The sequence below is a fragment of the Canis lupus genome, chromosome 3 (genome assembly GCF_003254725.2).
Source record: "Canis lupus dingo isolate Sandy chromosome 3, ASM325472v2, whole genome shotgun sequence".
NCBI classification, from domain to species: domain Eukaryota; kingdom Metazoa; phylum Chordata; class Mammalia; order Carnivora; family Canidae; genus Canis; species Canis lupus.
In genome coordinates, this window is record NC_064245.1 from 23,008,873 (window position 1) to 23,032,901 (window position 24,029).

Here is a 24,029-nt window from a genome sequence, read left to right on the forward strand (position 1 = left end):
AATAAACTTTTAATTTCTAAAAAATGCCCCTCAAGAATGATATGGTATCCATGCTTTAGTCATCTCTGTAACATGTCCTTGCCAGGTGAAATTGCTTTTCAATATCCAACATCCATTAAATTTGATAAGTAGTTTAATGATCATTTTACACTTCCCAGCATCAAACAAATATAGTGTAGAGAAAGTAAGCAAACATGAGTGGCTGAAAGTTTAAGATCTATTTCTCAAAACAAGATCATTTTTAAAGATCAAACTCACAGATGAACTTGTATTCATTTTTAAAGGATGATCTTTCTCATGTTAGCTTTAATGGCCTATAAGTCTTTTAAGTTTGAATGAGGCTTTCTTCTTTTGTTTTTTAGCCTTAAGCAGAGTCTCAACGTTTTTCACTCTTCTGCTTCATAAACTCCAGCAGATTGGATTATAAATACTGACCTAGTGGGATCTTCTGGCAAATGCTGAAGTCTCTACCCACTTTTGGATTTCTGACTCTTTCTTTCCAAAAACTTCAAACCTACTCTTGCTCTTTCATGCCATAGGCTGCGGGCAAAGTATCCCAGCAGCCACTAACACTCATACTTTCTTTCTGTCCTTTCCCCAGTGGTGCAGATCAAATACAGGGGTTATGCAAATGTCATGATTAATCATAAAACACAGAGCCTTGATAGAAATGTAGATACTTCCATTGCAAGAATATTCTGAACTTAGAAAAGACCCAGTCACTGCAATTTTGCAGGATATTCTTTTGGTGATATAGAACTTATTTTATTTTAACAGGAGTTGTTGGAATTGATGGGAACTAGAACTTAGTGAATCAGTGAGATCAGAGCTAGTATGCTAGATTGAATGAAGAGTTTTGACATTTATTCTCTCTGATTGAGACAATTTTTGAGATCATAGAAAGTTATGAATACCTTCTACCTCAATTGTTTCATTCATTAAAAAAAAATTGGAACTAGATGTTCTAGATAATTTCTTCCACTGTGTAATTTTACTGAAGTATATTTAGGTTAATATAAAAATAGGTAGGGGTACAAGTGGAAATAACTGGAAGTTTCCTGCCTTCCAAAGAGTGCACTACCTCAGTCCGGTCTTAATGTTAAATAAGTGAATCTAATGCAATTGTGCTATGGTGACATTTTTGTAACCAGAGAAATCCCTTAGAAAATTTTGAGCAAGCAAAATTTGTTTTTGTAATGTTCTTCATGTTCTTTTCAATGGTTTCCTTCCCAGATGACACTATACTTTTGTTGCATTTTAAAAGTCTTGCACTCAGCTAATAATTAGTCATTCTAATGTTGTAGCCAGAAACTGACTTCTCTGAATAACTTACATATATGTACCATATAAGTATTAATAAGGTAAGTGTTAGTAAATTTTTAAATATAGAATGATTACCATTTGCAGATAAGAAATCTCAATATCAGAAACATTAGGAGAATACACATGCTTATACAGCTTCTGAAGGTCAAAACTGGAATTGAACTCAAGGTTTTACGACTGCAGTTGGTATTTCTCTTTCTTCTATAGCCTGCTGACTCCAGATTCAAAGTGCCTTTGATGGCTTTGATCCAGAGCAGGATGGATCCACGAACAGTATTATGGATGCATGGTCTATACAATGCTAAGTGGGAAGTAAGCTCCAGTGAGTTTTATGATGATGTTTGAGAAAATACAACTGGTAATTACAACTGCTCTAAGAATTACTGGGGAAAAAAGATAAAACAGACTGAAAGTATATAGCATGTAAGTTGAGAAATACAAGCATCCATCCCCTTTTAATGGGGCTGACAAACTAGTGTCAACCACAAATAAAACATAAAAAAACCTGTCTAGTTTACTGATATAACTTATATAGTTATATATAATATATATAATATATATAATTCCCCAGAAATCCTTGTCCCTTGAGTCATATAATAAAGGTTAGAAAGAAATAGAAAAAAATGACTATTGAAAATTCTAAATGTAAAAAAATGAATACATTTAGCCCTGATTTCAATGTACTCTAATAATGGGAAGGGAAACCATCATTATGTTAAACTTACTTTCAACTCTTTCTACACCTGATAATTTAGGGGGAAATTTGTGTGTGTGTGTGTGTGTGTGTGTGTGTGTGTAATGCAGGTATGTATCTTCCCATGCCACCATTTAAAATTAAATTAATCATTACTGGATGGGAAAGAATTCCAGAATAAAACAAATTATATATATTAAATTATTTTCCTATCAATGTATTTGTTTTTGTTCATCAAACATTCATCAGCTCTTTACTATGCCCCTGGGATGAGGCTATTTAGTCTAGAGTAGAGAAATAGATAAGGTCAATGCTGTCATGAGGTTATTAGTCTTGTGAGTATACAGATATTAGGGAAATAACAAAATTTTATGAAAAACAGAAAGTGGCACGCATTAAAGAAAAATCAATTTAGAAAGCTTGTGCTACTTGCTTTTATGTAACTGCAATTCGTTGTTGAATTTCTTAATCAAGTAGTGATATATTATTACAATTCCTAAAAACACAAAATGTAGAAGAATAATGGAATTTTCTGCTTAATACAGACTATAAAACACAGAAGAAATATGCACCAGGCTGTACAATGATGCTAAGTAAACCATACCTCTACCAGAACTATATTACAATAAATGGAAGAATTCTGAAACTTAGCTTAAAATTTTTCAAAATGTTTTTGATTGTGACTTAGAATTTCTTTTCACTCTGGCCTGAAAATAATGTAGCAAATGAGACCCAAAGACATGTATCAACCCATGACCCAAAACAAAGATGTTACAATTATCTAGGAAAATAAATTGAGACATAGTGGTTAGGCTTTTTAATAACTGTTTTAGTCAGATCTTGAAATATCTTTAATAGCTTCACTTAGGCATGGCCAGAAATGGTCTTTGGATTAATGATGTTCCTGATGTTCCTTGATGTTTCTTACTCCTTGAATTAATGAGATGGAACAAAGTGCTGGAGTCAGCAACAGAAGTAAATATTGTACATCAATTTAAGAGGAAGCTCAACAAGTTTTCCTATAAGAAAGGAATACAAGAAAGTTATTGTAGCTTTTTTTTGTTTTGCTGTGTTATTATTTTTTCCATAGGCTTAGAAAATACAATAACCAAACATTAGCTTGTATATCAGCAATCAACAATATAATTTGTTTTATTCTTCTGTAATATTAGTATATTCTAATAGTTTTTGTTTTATAATTTCATTTTTCTTACAACCACATGCACAATTACTAAATACTAGAAAAATAGTGTTCAGAGAGACATTTATCATCCTAGTTGTATTAAATTATATGGTAGAGATTCAGTGGCACTTTGTTTAATGAACTCCTTTGCTTTCTGTAGAATAACATTGGCGGAATCATACTTGATGAGGACATACATTTCATAATTTTAAGGATACAATGAATATTTTAAATAGAATAAATTTTCCTTGCTTTTATTATTTCTGTAATAAATTTTAATTAGCAGGGAAAAACATGAGCACTATGAAACAAACTTATTTTTATAACATCTTATTCATGATAGAAGTCTAAAGATGTATTTTCATTTGAGCCACATTTGATAAAAATGCTTTTGTTCTCCTAACTTATCTATATTTAAAAATAAATAAATGACCATAATTTCTTCAATATCAACTATAAAGATACTGTAGAAATAACAGTAATAGTTGTGAAAGGCACATATTATAATTCACAGGTATAAAGTGTACTTTGGTATAAAGGGGGATTAATTTAATTTAATTTCAACATGTTTTTAACTTATAATGTACACTCTGAGAAGAATATGATATTGCAACTCTAGTTCCGCTAGCATTGTTTAAGGGATATGTACTAGAAAACTGTGCACATGGCAAAAATTGACCATCTGGTCAGTAAATTGTTTCTGTTTTTATCCTGGGCATACAGATTACATTTTCTAGCCCCCTTTGTAGGTGGAACCATGTGATTAAGTGGTTGCCAATGAAATGTGATGTGTACCACATTTAAAATTATAGGAAGGGTGCCTGGATGCCTCAGTTGGTTAAGTGTTCCACTCTTGGTTTCGGCTCTCATGACCTCAGGGTTGTGAGACCAAGCATCATGTCTGGCTCTGTCTTTCCCTCAAAGAAAGAAAGAAAGAAAGAAAGAAAGAAAGAAAGAAAGAAAGAAGAAAGAAAGAAAGAAAGAGAGAAAGAGAGAGAGAAAGAGAGAGAAAGAAAGGAAGGAAGGAAGGAAGGAAGGAAGGAAGGAAGGAAGGAAGGAAGGAAGAAAGAAAGAAAGAAAGCAGAAAGAAAGAAAGAAGAAAGAAGAAGAAAGAAAGAAAGAAAGAAAGAAAGAAAGAAAGAAAGAAGAAAGAAAGAAAGAAGAAAGAAGAAAGAAAGAAAGAAAGAAAGAAAGAAAAAGAAAGAAGAAAGAAAAAATAAGAAATGTTCATGTAATCCTCCAAACTTCTCTCTTTTTGTCTACAGGATATATACAGAAGATTCAGCAGAACTCCTGGGTTCTAGGGGAAGAGCCACTTGATAGAAAAAGCCTAGGTTTCTGAATGACTGCATGGAACAGAACTATCAACTATCTCACCTTTTGAATTTACGTTTGACTCTGAAGCAGACATGAAGTAAAGCCTTATTCTGATAAGCCATTGAGATTTTGTGATTATTACAGTTAAAGTTAGTTATGCTAAGAAACAGAGTGGGAAATACAAGTACATTCTGCTCTGGTCACATGTGATGGGAAAATTAAGATTTCAGGTTGTACTACAAAGCTGTGGTCATCAAGACAGTGTGGTACTGGCACAAAAACAGACACATAGATCAGTGGAACAGAATAGAGAATCCAGAAGTGGACCCTGAACTTTATGGGCAACTAATATTCGATAAAGGAGGAAAGACTATCCATTGGAAGAAAGACAGTCTCTTCAATAAATGGTGCTGGGAAAATTGGACATCCACATGCAGAAGAATGAAACTAGACCACTCTCTTTCACCATACACAAAGATAAACTCAAAATGGATGAAAGATCTAAATGTGAGACAAGATTCCATCAAAATCCTAGAGAAGAACACAGGCAACACCCTTTTTGAACTCGGCCATAGTAACTTCTTGCAAGATACATCCACGAAGGCAAAAGAAACAAAAGCAAAAATGAACTATTGGGACTTCATCAAGATAAGAAGCTTTTGCACAGCAAAGGATACAGTCAACAAAACTCAAAGACAACTTACAGAATGGGAGAAGATATTTGCAAATGACATATCAGATAAAGGGCTAGTTTCCAAGATCTATAAAGAACTTATTAAACTCAACACCAAAGAAACAAACAATCCAATCATGAAATGGGCAAAAGACATGAACAGAAATCTCACAGAGGAAGACATAGACATGGCCAACACGCACATGAGAAAATGCTCTGCATCACTTGCCATCAGGGAAATACAAATCAAAACCACAATGAGATACCACCTCACACCAGTGAGGATGGGGAAAATTAACAAGGCAGGAAACAACAAATGTTGGAGAGGATGCGGAGAAAAGGGAACCCTCATACACTGTTGGTGGGAATGTGAACTGGTGCAGCCACTCTGGAAAACTGTGTGGAGGTTCCTCAAACAGTTAAAAATATACCTGCCCTACGACCCAGCAATTGCACTGTTGGGGATTTACCCCAAAGATACAGATGCAATGAAACGCCGGGACACCTGCACCCCGATGTTTATAGCAGCAATGGCCACGATAGCCAAACTGTGGAAGGAGCCTCGGTGTCCAACGAAAGATGAGTGGATAAAGAAGATGTGGTTTATGTATACAAAGGAATATTACTCAGCTATTAGAAATGACAAATACCCACCATTTGCTTCAACGTGGATGGAACTGAAGGGTATTATGCTGAGTGAAGTAAGCCAGTCGGAGAAGGACAAACGTATGTTCTCATTCATTTGGGGAATATAAATAATAGTGAAAGGGAATATAAGGGAAGGGGGAAGAAATGTGTGGGAAATATCAGAAAGGGAGACAGAACGTAAAGACTGCTAACTCTGGGAAACGAACTAGGGGTGGTAGAAGGGGAGGAGGGCGGGGGGTGGGAGTGAATGGGTGACGGGCACTGGGGGTTATTCTGTATGTTAGTAAATTGAACACCAATAAAAAATAAATTAAAAAAAAAACAAAACAAAAAAAAAGAAAATTAAGTCTATAGGGGTCAAGCTCACATTCTTTTTACCAACTGGTACTGTGTGTCAGTTGCAGCCAACTGAATTCCATATAAATTTTCCTTATTTTCCCTTAGTAATATACATTTCATATTAAATGTTGCCTAGCAAATGGTGCATAGTAAAATACTACAGTCCCAGCATTCCTTTTAGTTGGCTATGGTAATGAATCTAAGTGTTTGCCAATTGATTTTGAACAGAAAATACAAGTTTAAGTTTTAGCACTGCTTAAAAACCTTTCCTACAATATCCAGTGAAAGGTATACATTTTTCTCTAAGGATAGCTTTAGTTGTGTCTCAGTGATTTGATTTCATTATCATTCAGCTCAAAACATTTTCTAATTGCCACTGTGACTTTATTTTTGAGCTACATGTTATTTTAAATTAAATTTCTTCATTTGTAAATGTACAGGAGATTTGTTTCTAGGCAATGGCAATGAATTTAGAGGATATAGTCTATAAATTCAGTCTTTTAAATTTTGCTAAAATATACTAGCATATGGTCATTTCTGTACAAATCCCATATGTGCTTTAAAAGAATGTTCATCTTCCTGTTAGGATCAAAATTCTATATATGTAAATTAATGTATATTATAAAACAAACAAATTAATATACATGGACATAAAATAATGTATATAAATTGAGTAATTTATTAATTCTGCTCTTCAAAATTTATACATTACTTCAAATACATATATTTTTGTTCTATTAGTAGCCGAAATCTTCCATTGCATTTTGAAGTCTGTTTTTCCTTTCACATCTGCCAATTTTGCTTTATATATGTTGATACTACATTTTAAAAATGTATATAAATTTTGAATTGTGTTTATCTTTATGGATTTAATTATTAAGAGAAAGGGTTATGCTTTCATATGTGATGTACTTTTGTTCACTTTTTAAATTCCATTTTGATAATCATACAACTTCATCTGCTTTCTTTTGGTATACTATTTTCCACCCTTATTACATTTTTTTTAATCTTGTGGGTTTTTTCTTACAAATAGGACATTGTTTGATTTTCAGTCTTTTATATAGTCTAACAATCTTTATCTTTTCACTGGAGCCTTCACCCATTTGTATTTAGCTTAACTATCATCATATTTTTTAATTAAAACTACCATCTGATTGATTGCTTATGCATAGCTCTTGGCTTTGTTATTTGAAGTGTACGTGTTGTGTGTGTGTGTGTGTGTTAAACAAATTTGCAAAATTCTAGTTATAGACTGTATTTGTTCCACCAAAGTCCTTGAGTAAGACTAGAGTTTTTGTAAGAGGAGACCCCAGAGATACATGAGCAAAGCGAAAAAGCCATGTGAGTATATGGCATGAAAATGACAATCTGCAAGTCATGAAGACCTCAGGAGAACCAAACATACTGGAACTTTGATCTTAGACTTCTAGTCTCCAGAAGTGTGAAAAGTTTTTGGTTGTTTAATACCACCTAATCTGTGGTATTTCATTTTGGCAGTCAAAGCAGACTGTTCCATCCCTTATCTCTTCAGTTAATATGATTGCCACATTATCTTTCCCTCTCTTTCTCCTTTTTTTAGGTCTTCCAATTATAGATACAGTAGATTTTCTGATACTATTGCTTATGTCTATCTTATCATATGTTCTATATTTTCTATTTTTTTTATTCTCTTCAATCTTCATTCAGTATAGTTTCTATTGACATATTCTAGTTTACTCTTTTTATATTCAGCTGTTATATGCGTTTATTTAGTTCCTGTTTTTCTTTACCTCTATAATTTTCACTTGATAATTTTTACTTCAGTATTTTGAAGAGTTTGATTAAATTATATCTTTTATCTCCTTGAATATAGTAAGTTCTAATGTTAACATCTATGTCTGGCAAAGCTGAGATCTGTATTATCTTTGCACCCTTTCAATTATTATTTCTATTGTTTTTATATATTTTACCTTTTAGAGATGACATTATTGTCTATATAGAAAATCCCAAAGAATCCACAACAACAAAAACTCCTGGAAGTAATAAGTAAAGCAAAATTGCAGAATAGATGAATATACAAAAGTCAATAGATTTTCTATTTATTAGAAATAATGAATTAGAACATAAAATTTAAAATTAACACCATTTATAATAGCACTAAAGATGAAATACTTAGTTATAAATCTAACAAAATATGTACAGAATCTATTTGTGTAAGCTATAAAACTTTGTTGAAAAAAATCCGAGAAGATCCAAATAAATGAAGAGATATCCTCTGTTAATGGAGAGAGGACTTAATATTGTTAAGATGTCAATTCTTCCTGAATTGATCTATTAATTATTACAATTCCAATCAAAATCCCAGTATAATATTTTCTAGATATTGACAATACTATAATTTCTTATGATGTAATAAAAAGCTACAACAGTCTTGACAGCATGGTATGGGGAAGCTGATAAGACACATAGATCAAGGAAACAGAAAGAGAGTATAGAAAAAGAAAAACAACATTTATTAAACTAATTTTTCATAAAGGAGAAAATTAATTAATTGGAAAAGTGTAATTTTTTTTCAACAAATAGCACTGAAGAAAACAAGATGCCCATATATAAACAAAACAAAGCAAAACTAGACATTTAGATTTAATACAATTTTTAGATACAACAACAAAACTATAACCAGTGAAAGAAAAAATTATTAAGTTGGACTTTATTAAAATAAAAACTTCTCCATGAAAGACACTGTTAAGATAATTAGTATATTGGTCAGAGACTGACGAAAATAGTTACAAAACACATATATAGTAGAGGACTTATATCCAGTATTACAAAGAATTCTTCCAACTCAACATTAAGAAAAGTATCTCAATTTAAAAATGACTGAAAGATCTGAACAAACATCAAAAAAGATATGTAGATGGCAAGGGAGTGTATTAAAAGTGATGCCCTCATTATTTATAATTAGAGAAGTCAAACTAAAACAAAAATGATATATTACTGTATACTTATTAGAATGGTTAAAATTCAAAACCCTGACAATACCTGTTGCTGGTGAAGATGTAGAAAGATTAGAACACTCATTCATTGCTAGTGGGAATAAAAATGGTACAGACAATTCATAAGACAAACTAGCAGTTTCCTACAAAGCTAAATAGTTTACCATATGCTCCAACAATCACACTCTTAGGTATTTATCCAACTGATTTGAAAACATGTTCACATAGAAACCTGTTCATGAATATTTTAGCAACTTTCTTTATAATCACCAAAAACTAGAAGCAATGAAGATGTCCTTCAATAAGCAAATAGATTTTTTAGAAGTATGATACATCCATATAATTACACTGTATTCTATGATAAAAAGGAATGAACTATGAGCCATGAAAATGATAGAAGCATTTTAAGTGCATATTCCAAAGTGAAAGAAGCTGGTCTTAAAATGTTATGGAAATGCATTCTGGAATATACAAAGCTATAGTGACTATAAAAAAGTAAGTTGTTGCCCTTTAGGGAAAGAGGATTGAGTAGATGAGGAACAGACAAATTTTTAGCATGGCGAAACCTTCATATGATATTGTAATATTAGTTACAAGACCTTACACATAGAACTTTTCATCACAGAAATGAATCTTAGTGTCTGCCAATTAAAAAATTATTTAATAACTAAAGTTTCCCAAGGATGGAATGCAGAAGGTGCCAAAATAATCTAACTGTATTACAAATGTATGCAACAATCTCACTGAATGGGCAGGGGAAGAAGATGCTAACTTCCATAACTTTAGAAATGTAAAACTAAAGGGAAATAGAATCTGTGCCTAAGCACAGTTGTAGTTGATAAAGATATTTCCTATGAGGGTACAAACTTAGAATTCTGCTACCTTTATCTATATATGTATACAGGAAGTAAGTGAAGAATAATGGGAATCAGATTTCTCACTCTCAGAGTAGGGGGTCACAAATAAGCAAGAGATGAGTCAAGAATGATCCATATGGCCACAGAGTAGGTAACAAATTAGATTTGAGGACATCAGTATGAGCTCATGTTTAGCTTAACAGAAGTATATATAGCTATATAGAGAGAAATATATTTTGAGGTATATATATTTAGACAAACATGTATATTAGCCTATATACACATATTCCCTTGCTCTACCAGCTGAAAGGACCTAGAAGTAATATCACTCCAACAGCAACTAACATACATAGTACCCTGACCTAGATTTCTAATACCATTCTCCAATAAAAGAAACCTGAGCTTCATGGGAGAAATGGCCAATTTTAAGACTAAGGCAAAAAATATTAAGGATGAGCTTTGAGCATTTTGTAGGATCATAAAGAAAGGAAGCAATTAAAAAACAAAACAAAACTACATTGCTGGAGATATGTCAAAGGGACACAGAGACAACTGACAGAGCTCCCAATTGCCGAAGCTGGAATAATTTGGACAAAATTAACAAATTAATATTGAATTATAGCTTAATATAAAAAATAAAGATCTATAAGGACATACCAATATACACTGGTGATTTAATAAATAAATAATGAAAGAGAAGAGAAATATCTTCTATATAGAAGAATTTCAAATAATATGCTTCAAGAAAGAGGGCATAGCTCACGACTCCTTAATAAAGCCTGGATGTAATAACTTTCTTCCCAAGAACATAGTATGGAAACAGGGGGAAATGATCAATATAACAATGAATAAATATACCAAGTCCCACCTCATCCCAGTGATCAAGTTCAATGTAATAGTAATGTCAGGTTTATAATATGCATCCTTGATATGCTATGATGAGAATGAATGGTGCTTTATATCTGTCATCTTTCTCCTAAAAAAAACATACTCTCAGCCTAATCATGACAAAAACACCAGAAAAATCCTAACAGAACATTCTACACAATAGTTGAGTAGTACTTCTCAAAACTGTCAAGGTCACTAAAAACAAAGTATAAGAAACTGTCATAGCCAAGAGTAGCCTAAAGAAGCATGAAAACATAACATAATGGGTATCTTAGATGGGATCCTATACAGAAAAGGGGCAATATATAAAAATTAAGAAAATCTGAATAAATTATGAACTTTAGATAATAATAGTATATTAGTTATGAATAATTAATTGTAGCTAATATAGTAACATAAGATATTAACACTAAGGTCAACTGGGTACAGAGTCCTTAAGAACCCTTTATCCTATATTTTCCATTTTTCTGTATATTTAAAACATTCTAAAAAATTTTTAAATGCTTACAATCTAGAAAGTAAAAATATAATTATTATATGAGTTGAATTTTTGACAGTGAAATGACTTGTCCACAATCATACAATTAGAAAGTGACAGAAATTATATTTGAACCGAAACCTTTCTGGCTCTGAAATCTTCTCTATGTAACCACTATACATTAATTCTCTGTCATAACCGTGTATCAGAACTATTTTGGGAATATTTCTTAAGAATACATTAATTTCCTGGGCATAAGCCAATTGAGTAGAAAGTTCCAGGGATTATGCCTTGACTCAAGATAGTTAAAACAAGCCACCTCCTACTCCAGAATAAAACAAAAGCTCCAAAGATTCTAATGTGCATCCATGGTTAAGCATTTGAGACCTCAAGTTAGAGGCAGGTAGCTGGAGCATGTATGAGTAGATAAAGGTTCAAATAAAGTGGATAGGATGTCTAAAAATGATAGCATGTCATTGAAAGAAGGAGCATAATATTTCAGGAAGCCAAAGGTAAGTTGGGGTACTTGAACACGGGTTACATTTGAAACCATGATGAAAAATTTACTTTTCAGCAAAAGTGAAATAGTATGTATGCTCTGGTGGATACGTTAGTATAGGCAAAAAGAATATTTGTGAAAGATTTCTAACAAAGTAGTCATATAACCCAAAACACTTTTCAGAAATAGCCTTGATAAGAGCTGTGAAGAAAAAACAGGGGAATGTCTCCTTGACAATTACTCCTTGGCAGTAATTTTTGGGATTGGACATCAAAATAACAAGCAACTAAAAGCAAAAGCCAACAATTGGGACTACATTAAACTGAAAATTTCTGTATGGCAAATGAACCATTCAATAAAATGAAACAAATAGTCCCATCGGAATATTTGCAAACCATCTATTTGATAAGATATTAATATCCAAAATATATAAAGAAGTCCTACAACTTAATAGCAAAAAAGAAATAATCTTATTTAAAACTGAGCAAATTACCTAAATAGACATTTTTTCTGAACACGTACAAATGGCCAACGGACATATGAAATGGTGCCCAACTTCACTAAACATCAGGTGAATGCAAATCAAAACTGCAATGAGATATTACCTCACACCTGTTAGAGTGGCCTTTATCAAAATGTCAAGAGAGAAGTGTTGGAAAAGATGTGGTGAAAAAGGAACCCTTGTGCACTGTTGGTGAAAATGTAAATTGGTGCAGTCACTATGGAAAATGGTATGGAGTATTCTTGAGAAATTAAAAATAGAACTACCATATTATTATCCAGTACTCCTATGTCTTGGATATATCTGAAGGAAACAAAATCACCGTCTCAAAAAAGATATCTTCACCCCCATATTCATTGCAGCATTGTTTATAATATCTAAATCATGGGAAAAAAAACTACGTGTCCATCAACAGATGAGTGGATAAAGAAAATGTGGTGTGTTTGTGTGTGTATATATATATGTATATATATGCATATATATGAATATTACTCAGCCATGTAAAAATAATCCTTCCATCTGTGGCAATGTGGATGGATCTTGAGGGTAGTATGCTAAGTGAAATAAGTCAGGGAGAGAAAGATAAATACTGTATGATCTCACACGTGGAATCTAAAAATCTGAACTCATAGAAACAGTAAATTGGTAGTTTGGAGGGTGGGTAAAGGAGTGAAGGAAGTCAGTAAAGTTGGTCAAAGAGAACAAACTTCCAAATTAAGATAAATAAGTTCTGGAGATACCGTGTACAGCATGGTAACTATAGTTAGCAGTACTGTATTATAAACTTGGAAGTTGCTAAGTATTCTCTTAACAGTATTTTTAACAGTATTCTATTAAAAGTCCTTACCAAACATACGCACACCCACACACAAATAACTATGAGGTGATGGATTGATGGATGTGTTAACTACCCTTATTGTGGTAATCATTCTGCAATATATATGTATATCAAATCATCACGCTGTACATCTTAAACTTACACAATGTTGTCAATTATATCTCAATCAAGCTGAAAAAAAGAGCTTTTAGTGATTGAGAGTGGTTAACAGGTGTTCATAGTAATCTTGTTAAGAATTGATGAAGCATGAACAATAGGAATAAATCGGCAGGTGTGAATCTGAGGAATGTGGAGAAGATTTAATATTACTTTATTCTTAAATGAGGGATTAATAAAAGGTAGTTTATTCTTGGATGATTCCCAAGGTTTAGACTGAGAATTCAGGCTTTAACTGAAGGAAGAGGTCCAAATGTGAGGGTAAAATTTGACTTTAAGATTCATACGCTGCTTTTCGAAATCCTTATGATTTTCCAAAAGTAGATACCTATCAGTTAAGTGGGCATTCAACGTTCATCAGGAAGTTCCCTGCTTAGTAATATAGATGTGGGAGTTAAACTACCCAGAGTTCAGTTTCAGACTATACAATCCAATCTTGCTGATTTTTGTAGAAAGAGATTTATTACACAGTATTTTAGATTGCATATCTAACCAATAAATAGCCTAAGGGAGCAGACTTTGGGCTGAACTTCTGGGGACAAGTGGCTCATCTATAATCAGGAAACTACTGAATCAGGAAACCACTTTTATCAAAGATAATAAAAAAATGGCACTTTATATGTCAAGGTTAAAGAGCTGCTGTTATGATCACTGACTACAAAACCATGTTAGTATAATCATTACTTGTGGCAGCAAAACAAATGCTTATTATCCAGCTTGTCTCCTACTTACTCTGGCAAAAGGTTGACCTCCCTTACATGGCCACACCCTGATCCTTGACACCTGTGAATACGTCACTTATCCTGATGAAAGGGTCTTGTAGATCATGTTTAAGATCCATGCCTGGGTGGCTCAGTGGTTGAGCATCTGCCTTTGGCTTTGGGTATGATTCTGCGGTCCTGGGATCAAGTCCCGCATCAGGCTCTCTGCATGGAGCCTACATCTATGTGTGTCTCTCATGAATAAATAAATAAGAATTAAAAAAAAATTGAGATGGGTAGATTCTCTTGGTTATCGAGGTTGGCTCAATTGTCGGAGAAGGTCGTTATGGGGACATGACCTGGGGGCTGAGTTTGGGCAATCAGAGGCTCCTTGTCCCTGCCCTCTGTCCTTGGAATTTACATTCTGCCCACTATTCCCACACTAGGCACTCTTTGAAGAATCTAGCCTTGAAAGAATAAAGTGTTATTGTAACCATGTGGACATTATACATGCTGAGACCAGCTAAAGCCTCTATATAAACTTCTAAGATTGTGGCAGATGGGTACAAAGATTTATTTGTCTTCTGGCTGCCTAAGACAAACCTCAGAGGTCAGTTCCCTTAAAACTGCAACTAGCAGCCTGGAGTAGCCTGCTTCTTTCTTCCATTTGTTTTTGCTCTTTGTTATGGGAACCAATTTGAGATTTTCTCACTGGGAACTCCCAAGGTTGTGAACCCAGACCAACATAAGCCCTTACAAGTGAAGGCATTTTTTTTTTTCAGCTGCAGTCAAGGATTCAAATCACCTGTTGCTGGCTCTTAAGGATGGAGGAAAGCAGCCATAAACCAAGAAATGGGACAGTTTCAGGAAGCTGTTTCTAGAGGGAACAGTTTCTCTGGTGGAACCTTCAGAAGCCATAGTCCTGCTGACACCTTGATTTTGCCCAATGAGACCCGTGTTGGATTTCCTACCTACAGAATTCTAAGGTAAAAAAAAAAAAAAAAAAAAAGGGGATTTGTGTGTATTTGAAAACAGTTTTGATTTTTTTAAAATTTAATTGTGGTGAAGTAAACATAACATAAACTTACCATCTTGATTAATTTAAAGGTCCTGATCATTAGTATTAAGTGTATTCACAGTATAGTGTTTTGCAACCAATCTGCAGACTTCATCTTGCAAACTGAAACTCTATACCCATTAAACAACACCCTCCCATTTTCTCTCTCCCACCAATCCTGACAATTATTCTACCTCTGTTTATGAATTTGGCTCCTTAGATTTCTCATGTAAGTGGAATCCTATAGTGTTTTTGTGACTAGCTTATTTCATTTAGCATATCGTGCTCAAGGTTTATTCCTGTTATAGCATATGTCAGAATTTTTCTTATTTAAGGCTAAATAATCATTGTATGCATATACTATATTTTGTTATATCCATCAATGAATATTTGCGTTGCTTCTATTTGTGTTTTTTTGTGAATAAGGGTGCTATGAAATGTGTGTGCAAATCAGCATTGGTTTACACTACTAAGTTTATTGAGTTTGGTTAGCAAATATTTTGTGGAAGATTTTTGCCTCTATGTTCTTTAAAGATATTGGCCTATAAATTTTTTATGGTGTCTTTGTCTGGTTTTTGGTATCAGGGTAATGCTGGTTGTGTAAAAGATATTTGGAAGTATTTCCCTCCTATTGGCGGGGGTGGTGGTGGAGGGGAAGAGTTTAAAAAGATTGGTGTTAATTTGTCTTTGACTAGGAGGATTCACCAGTGAAGCTATCTGGTCCTGGACTTATGTTTGTTGGGAGATTTATGATTACTGATCCAAAATTGGTCTGTTCACATTTTCAGCTTTTTCATGATTCAATTATAGTAGCTTGTAGCCTGTGTGTTTCTAAAGATGTATCCATTCTTTCTAGGTTTAAGCCATATTCATATATTTAACTACAAAGAAATCTGATAAATGTAGCTTTTAGTTTTTTAAATATCTATAGTCAAGAGGGCTTATTAAAATAGTTTAGATGCTAATGTGCCATTCCACAATAGGAAGACAAAAGTTGTTGCTGTAAATGTGATAGGTAACACCATGAGGGTGGCTTATGAATAAACAGGAATTTCATTTGTGGCTCTTCGTGAATCCAAGAGTGAAAGCAATATTGCAAGGTGAGTAGAGGACGGAGACTCAATTCATGTGACAAAAGACCATTGTCAGAATAATAAAAAAAAAAAAAGATAGGGTATAATATAATGTGCAAGTCAAAAGCATGAGTTTGAGAAAGGTTCAAATAGCCAAAAGTGTCAACTGGCAAAGAAGAACAAAGAAAGATAAGAGTTAGGAAGGTACAAGGATGCTGGTAATGTTGGTGAGAGCAGTTTCTGCAATTTGTATAAACAAATCACAGCGAGGTGAGAAGTAAATGAGGGATAGAGTTATTTCCTGTTTTTTTTTTTTCATAAATAGTAACATAGATGGATAATTGGATAGTTTTTTCCTCGCCAACATTTCCCTGTACCTTGGGGAACTTCAAAACAAGTTCCTTTTAGGCAATCATAATAAGACCAGTAAAACCCAAGCAACACAGGAGAGATGTTAGTCTTAAAGTTTTCACAAGGGTGGTGTCTGGTGAAAGAAGATAAGCAATCAGCCCTACACACTGGTGGGAGAATCTTCAGGTAATCATCAACTTGAAAAAGTATGTTTTGTTTCCCTCTAAATTAAGGAAAGTCTTCAAAGCCACTCTGACCCCAGGTGTAGAAGGGATTTTTTCCGTTTGATTCTTTTCTAGGCAGTTTGCTGCAGGCATTCTGCAGAGCACAGAAGGACTTGAATTCATCTCTGCAGTATTGCAGCAGAGAATAGAATAAAATATCTAAAGTGAAATAAATATAATTGATAGCACTGTGTAGTCAAAGTCTACATATTTTAAGAATGATCTTTAAGCAGTATCAGACAATAAGCTGATGAATGTTTCAGTAATTGGTATTTCAGACTGCAAAGTACTCTTTGGGTAGTACAAGCAGGACTTTAATTTGTTAATCTTCATGGATCCAAGAAAGAAAGCACTATAGTAAGGTGAGCAGAGGAAGAGGACCCAATTCATGTGACTAAAGAGAATTGTTGGAATTTAAAAACAATGAATCTTTTGTGTGTATACATCTGATAAATCCTATGTCCTCTTCATATGCACATGTAAGTTCAAGGGAATAACAATACATGGCAAGTACTCCCACGGCCCAAATGGAAGAGATGGACCATCTATCTATTCAGGATATCAAAAGAAGAGGTCTAAAATCTTTTTTGTGCCACTTGATCCGAAATGCCTGGGGTTAAAAGAGTTGTATCAGAGAATCGAATTTCAAACTCTTGTAATCATGGAGGAGAGGGGGAGATCTCTCATCTGTTATCTCTGGCCTAAGGAGAATGGCTCCAGTGCTAATACAATGGTTACCCTTCCTTACCCTTATAAGAATGGAAACAGGAAAAGCTGAGCGTGTCTTCCCCTTCACTTTCCCATTTAAATCTGGAACCAGACTTACATGAGAAGAGATGATCTTTGAATGATTACAAAAATTTTGTTGACTATACAGGACAGGGAATATTAACTACAGAACTGAAACTTGTTTTTAGTTAAAATAACTTGTGAGTGAGCAAATAAGCTTTGGGGCTAGGTAGAGATTTTATTCTGGGAGCAAGACAAAACCTCACAGTAGATTTCGATTGCAAGTATAGGGAAAATTAGATGAGTTTTATGATGACAACATTTAAGTTCTGGTCTTTCAACATATTTTATGTACACTAAGCTTTTTATTCCTTACACAGAACATGTGCATGTACAGAGTAAAAGCTCTTGACCTGTCCTATTCCCTCGGACTTTTCGCTTACTAACCTGTTAGTGTTATATTCTCCAGCTGCCTACTTTCTTGATAGACTTCTTACTGTGAACACCTTCTTTTTCTATGGCTCTGATCTTTGCTAATAGAGGTAGGTTCCTGTTTAACACAGTTTTTCAGCCTCAAATGTACATAATTGTAGGCCACATTCTTACTGAATCATTGTCTGACCTAACCATCTCTGCGAAGAGGCACCCCGTAGATCATTACCCCATATATCTAATCCCAAACACCAGTTTAGGTAAACTAAACTGATTAGCAAGAAAAACAACATATTGGGCCAATAAATGACTTAAACTTTCTCATTTAACATAGTTGTTTGCCTTCTGTACTGTAGAATGAAAAGGAAGGGCTGCCCTTGACAGTAGCTTAGTTTTGTTTGTTTTACTGGATTTTATTTTATTTTTTGACTTAGAAGAAAAAATAAAAGGACTGCTGATTGTGACATTAGAAGTCCTATGAAGAAGATATTTGCTCCAATAGAAGAAATTTGTTCTTTAAGCATTTTGTAATATAAAGTATTAAACTGTCAAGATTCCCTCACTTCATAGTATATTTTGTTCGGTTCGCCATTTACATCTGTATTGGGAATGTACTTTCAGCAGTATTGCCAAGTAGGGCTTACACACAATAATGATGATGTCATTTTGGAAACTGAAGTGTCTATTAAATTTGCTGTGGAATTTTTTATATTATGTTCAGGAAGCCTTAATTACTGTCTTAGTCTTACATTTAAAATATTGAATCGGTATTTAGGCAGCTTCAGTGCACATTAATACAGTTTAAAGTGTTAAGGAAGGCACTATTTACTGTAAAATGCAAAGGTGGAAATTTGATTTCAGTTTGTGCTGGGCAATATTCACACATTCTCAAATCTGTGCAATGGAACTGGAACCCTTCTGACAGGAGTCTTTAATTCTCCGACCACATACATGGCAAGCCATCTCTAGAGAGTGCTCTGATAACTGCTGCGGAATAAAAGTTCAGAATGAGTTAAACCATCTATTACCTCCTCTCAAGAGTTTCTTCTCCTGGATTGTTATCTGCATTATTCTCTTCATTTTCACCAGTGCAGGGAGTCCACATTAAAACGGAAAAAGTGAAGGGACCACCTAGGGAGAAATGAAAGACTTGTTGACTGTCACTCCCATTTAAAGCCCAATGTTGTTAGGAAAAGTGAATCATACTGTTGTTGACTACGCTACTTCATTTTCTTAAATGTACATTTTACTCAGACACACTCCAAAGAATTTCCCTTTTAACATCTATCAGGCAAGTTACCTCACTAGCACTAATCAGGCAGTTTCTAATTGACTGGTTTAAAATTCCATGCCTGGGAGAGCCAAAACTGCATAAGTGAACCTTGATTTGGTGACATGGAACTTAGTGTAACCAACCCTGTTTCGGGGCTGTTGTCCTGTTTTTAACAGTAGGTAATTTGTATGTGAATGTGTTTTGTTAATTTTTGGAACAATAGGAGGTTTTAAAATACCTTAATTTTAGCAGCCAGAACTTTGAAAGTCAAGATTAATTTTAAAAAGTACAATCAAGCTTCAAAAGTACAAAAAGTACAAATCTGACTTAAATTTCCAGGGAATATATGAAATGTGTTAAAATATGCTTATACTCTCATATATATATATGATATATATATATGATACATATAGGATATATAGGCTATATATATATATATATATATATATGGAAAATCAGGTATATACATATATAAATGTCTCATGATATCCAGTGATTTGTACCAGGTATGCAGGTGATTCATTTTAATAATCTACTAGAAAACATGTGAAAATGTTGTGAAGCACACCCAAAAATAGAAATAGGACTAATATTTGCACTAAGATACAGCCATCCATACTTGTGTTCACTTACTTCTACCCTTTGCCTTCGTGCGACTCGATAGGAACTATGCATTATCCACATTGTCTGTTTCTCTTTCCCAGAATATCCAGCCTGTGATCAATGGTCAGCTTCCCTCCTCTCCCATGGCTTTCTTCTCAGAATGATCTTTCTTTTGCATGTTTCAAATTAACTTCTTCAGGCAGTTAGGAGGAAATAAAAGTGCTTTCTCATGAGCTTATCTTTGCTTTTCAAAACAGAATTGTATTGTGCTACTGTGTAGGTTCCATTGTTTCCAATTAGTCTCTTCCTAACTGCCCTGAAATGATGGCATATGATTCAGCAGCACTTCTTTTGTTGTGTATATTTGAACATTTCCATAATAAAATGAGAATGTTCAATTTTAAAAAATAAAGTGAATAGTGTAATAAACTGCTAATATACTAAACACCATTTTTAGCATATTGTTGTTCACTTATCTTTCCCACATTTCTTTGCTTCAGTATTTTGAAGCAAATCTGGATATACAATTTCTCCCATAAATACTTCATAATGTGGTATGTCTTAAATACGTATTTCTTTAACCACAATACACAATCACATACCTAGTCTTTGTCCTGCTTGTCTCAAAATTATTCGGGTTTGATCAAATTAGGATCCACATCAAGTCCACATACTGCATTTGGTTGATAAATCCTTTACATTTCTTTTAATCTATAATGTTCTAATCTCTTGTTATTTTTCATAGCATTTATTTGTTGAAGACTTTTTGTTTACCCTGCACCCTTGGCCACATTATTGATTTAGCCTATTGCTTCTACAAAACAGGTTTCTTTTGTCCCTGCAATACCTATAAATGGGTCTGTTGATCTGGAGTGATAAGATTTGGGGTTGAATTTTTCTTGGCAAAAATATATCCTAAGTAATGGTATATACTTGTTACTGTATCAAACAAGAGGTACATGATACTTGATTGTCTTAGACTTAGAAATGTTAAAATGAAAAAAATGTTAAAATGAGATAGTGGGTTCAGGCATTGTCTACGTTATCCACCACTATAATTCCCATGAATTGGATATGTATTTTTTCTCTGATTTTCTCTATATTTATTAACTTGATTTTTTTTTTCTGACGAAGAATAACTTTCCCATACCAGCTGTGTTTGGTAACTCTAAAATACAGTGAATGAAAGAAAAAATAAGTACATATTTTTTTTCCTTTCATGTATCTTTGTTATCCTTCATTTAATCTTGTACTTATTTGTTTTAATCCCTAATGGTGATACCAAGACTAATGTCACCAATATCATTGGATGCAGCAATGTTTCTTTGCTCATATTTTTTCCTAAGGAGTGTTTCCCATTCAATCATCAGAGCTCTGTATTTTTGAAAGCTGCAATGATTTTCTGCACAATTATGCTACAAGCAACAATATAGAATTTAGATTTTTTTCATTTGTTTAGAATTTTTAGAGAACTTAAAAAATTCTATTAGAGCTTTGTATAACATTTAAATAATTTATCATGTCAAAATTATTAAAAAAACTAAATTCAAAGGAGTCTTATTTCCTGCCCCCATTTTTTTTTCTTCCCTCACCTATTCTTACTAGCTTTGGTTTATTCTTTATTTTTTAGAAATATAAACATATAAGTGTGTGTGTATTCATATTTCTCTACCTCTTTTTACACAGTGGTACTCAAGAGAGGCCTCCCTTCCATATTCCTTTAAAGGGTGAATATTACTCTATTGTGTGGCTATACCATAGGTGTCTGTTTTTTGTTCTTATGAATAATAGGAAAATGAATAGCTATGTGCATAAGACATTTCTTTCTTTCTTTCTTTCTTTCTTTCTTTCTTTCTTTCTTTCTTTCTCTCTCTCTCTTTCTTCTTTCTTTCTTTCTTTCTTTCTTTCTTTCTTTCTTTCTTTCTTTCTTTTAGATTTTATTTATTTATTCATGAGAGACACAGAGAGAGAGAGAGGCAGAGACACAGGCAGAGGAAGAAGCAAGCACCTTGCAGGGAGCCCGATACAGGACTCGGCCCTGGGTCTCCAGGATCACGCCCTGGGCTGAAGGTGGTGCTAAACCGCAGAGCCACACAGGCTGCCCACAACATTTCATTTTTATGCCATTTTATGTTTGAATAGATCTCTAGAAGTTGGATTCCTACATAATTTAGCCAGATGTTACAACTAGAATAGTTAATCGTATCATTTTGCATTTCTACGCACAGTGTGAGAGTTTCCATTTCTCTTTGTAATAGCCTTATAAACATAGTATTGCTATCAAACTTTGGAATGATCTGGGTTTGATAGATGAGAAATGGCATATCACTGCAGTGATTTGCATTTAAGTATGAGCTGGATTGAACATCTTTTCTACTCTGGGGGATACTTGGATTTCTTCTGTGAACTGTTTGTTTATACATTATGCCCATTTTTTTTTTATTGGATTGTTGGTCTTCTCAATATTAGAACATTTTGTGTCTTAGGACTATAAAATAGTTATAATGTAAGTTGCAAATACATCTTTTTATTTTTGTACAATTTCATTATTTTTAATGAATGCATTTATTTTTTATGTAGCTAAATCTATCAAGGCTTTTCTTTGTTGTTTCAGAACCTTAGGTCCTAGAAAAGTTTTCTGTATCCCTTGGCAAGAGACTAATATGTAGTGCATGTATAGTTTGGTTTTTTAATCTTAGATTTCATTTTTTTACGTTTATACTATTCACAGTACATATTTATTGGATAATTATACAATTTGTGCTTTTGGATATATACACTATTGGGTGATAGGAATTAATATAGTTTTATATTTTTCCATCTAGGTATATAGTTGTTTCAGTATAGGTTATTAAAATTAACTTCTCCACCTTTATCATAAATCCCCTTATGCATTTCAGTCTATTTTTGAATTTTAACATACCATTTGTATATGTACCAATTTTTAATTTACAAACACACTTTTTAATTTATAGGTTTATGGTATATTATACACTCTCCATCCTTCTTCCACTGACACTCTTCAGTGCTTCCAAAGCTATTCCTACATATTTATTCTTTCAAATGAATTTTGCAATCAACTTGTCTAGTTTTCAGAAAAAAGCAATTTTCATTGTGATTGAATTATTTAATATAATAATGGAACCATTGATATTCTGTGAAGTTTCAGTCCTCTACTCAAGAACTTTTATTTCTTGGAAATACCTTCCTTTTTTTCAATGACACTCTTGTTGCTTTCTGAAGCCTTGCATTGATTTTGTTATTGTTATTTGCTCTCCCTTCCCATATCTCCTGTTAGGTTTATGGTTAGTTGGCTTTTTCCCCCCTGTTTGCAGAATCTTCTGTTATATCCTCTAACAGCCTTCTCTACATATATAAATATCCTACATTTTAAAGAAGCCAAATTATCTCTAATCATAAACAATTCTTCTTTGATCATAAATTTTTGCAGTTACAGATAATCATAGCCCTTACATATAATTGCATTTCTTATTCCTTAACATGCATAATCTTTTTAAAATACCATATGACAGTTGTTTGGTTCTTCTTTTAATATGCTGGTATACCTATTATTGGATATGTTAGGGTAGGTTTTAAAGTTTATGAAAAGAGGCTGAACAAATTCTTTATTGACATCTTTAATAAAGTTCTAAAGTTGATGTAATATATTAAACTGGATTAGTAGATTGAATTTAATTTTTTGAAAACCTTTCCCTTTCTTTTTTAACAAAGTTGATAAAATATTCCATACTTTGACAATTTTCACCAACTAGGTAACAGCAGTATTTTCTAATAATAGAGATACTATCTAAACAACTTGGACCACAAATCAGGAAACAAGAACTAAAGAATTTAACAACAGATGTTTTATTGTGCTAATTGGTTCTCTAGGCCTGACAATCATTATAAAAAAGGGAGTAAATTTCTGGGTAAGGGCAAACACTGTTTTCATTTCATCTTGTTATATTATTTTTCTTATCTTCCAACACATGTAGAAATTACTTTGATACAGATAAGATCTATATAGACACCATATTTTTAAAATTACTCCTCACTTTTACCTTGTGTTCTTTTTTGGCCCCATTCATTTAAAAATGCTGTCTAAATTTATATAGGTAGCTTCAAAGAGTCACATTTGTCCCAAAAGGGATATTAACCTGATGAAGTCAGCCTGATATCACATGACCTCTGTAAAGCAGTCACTATGCACTTTTGT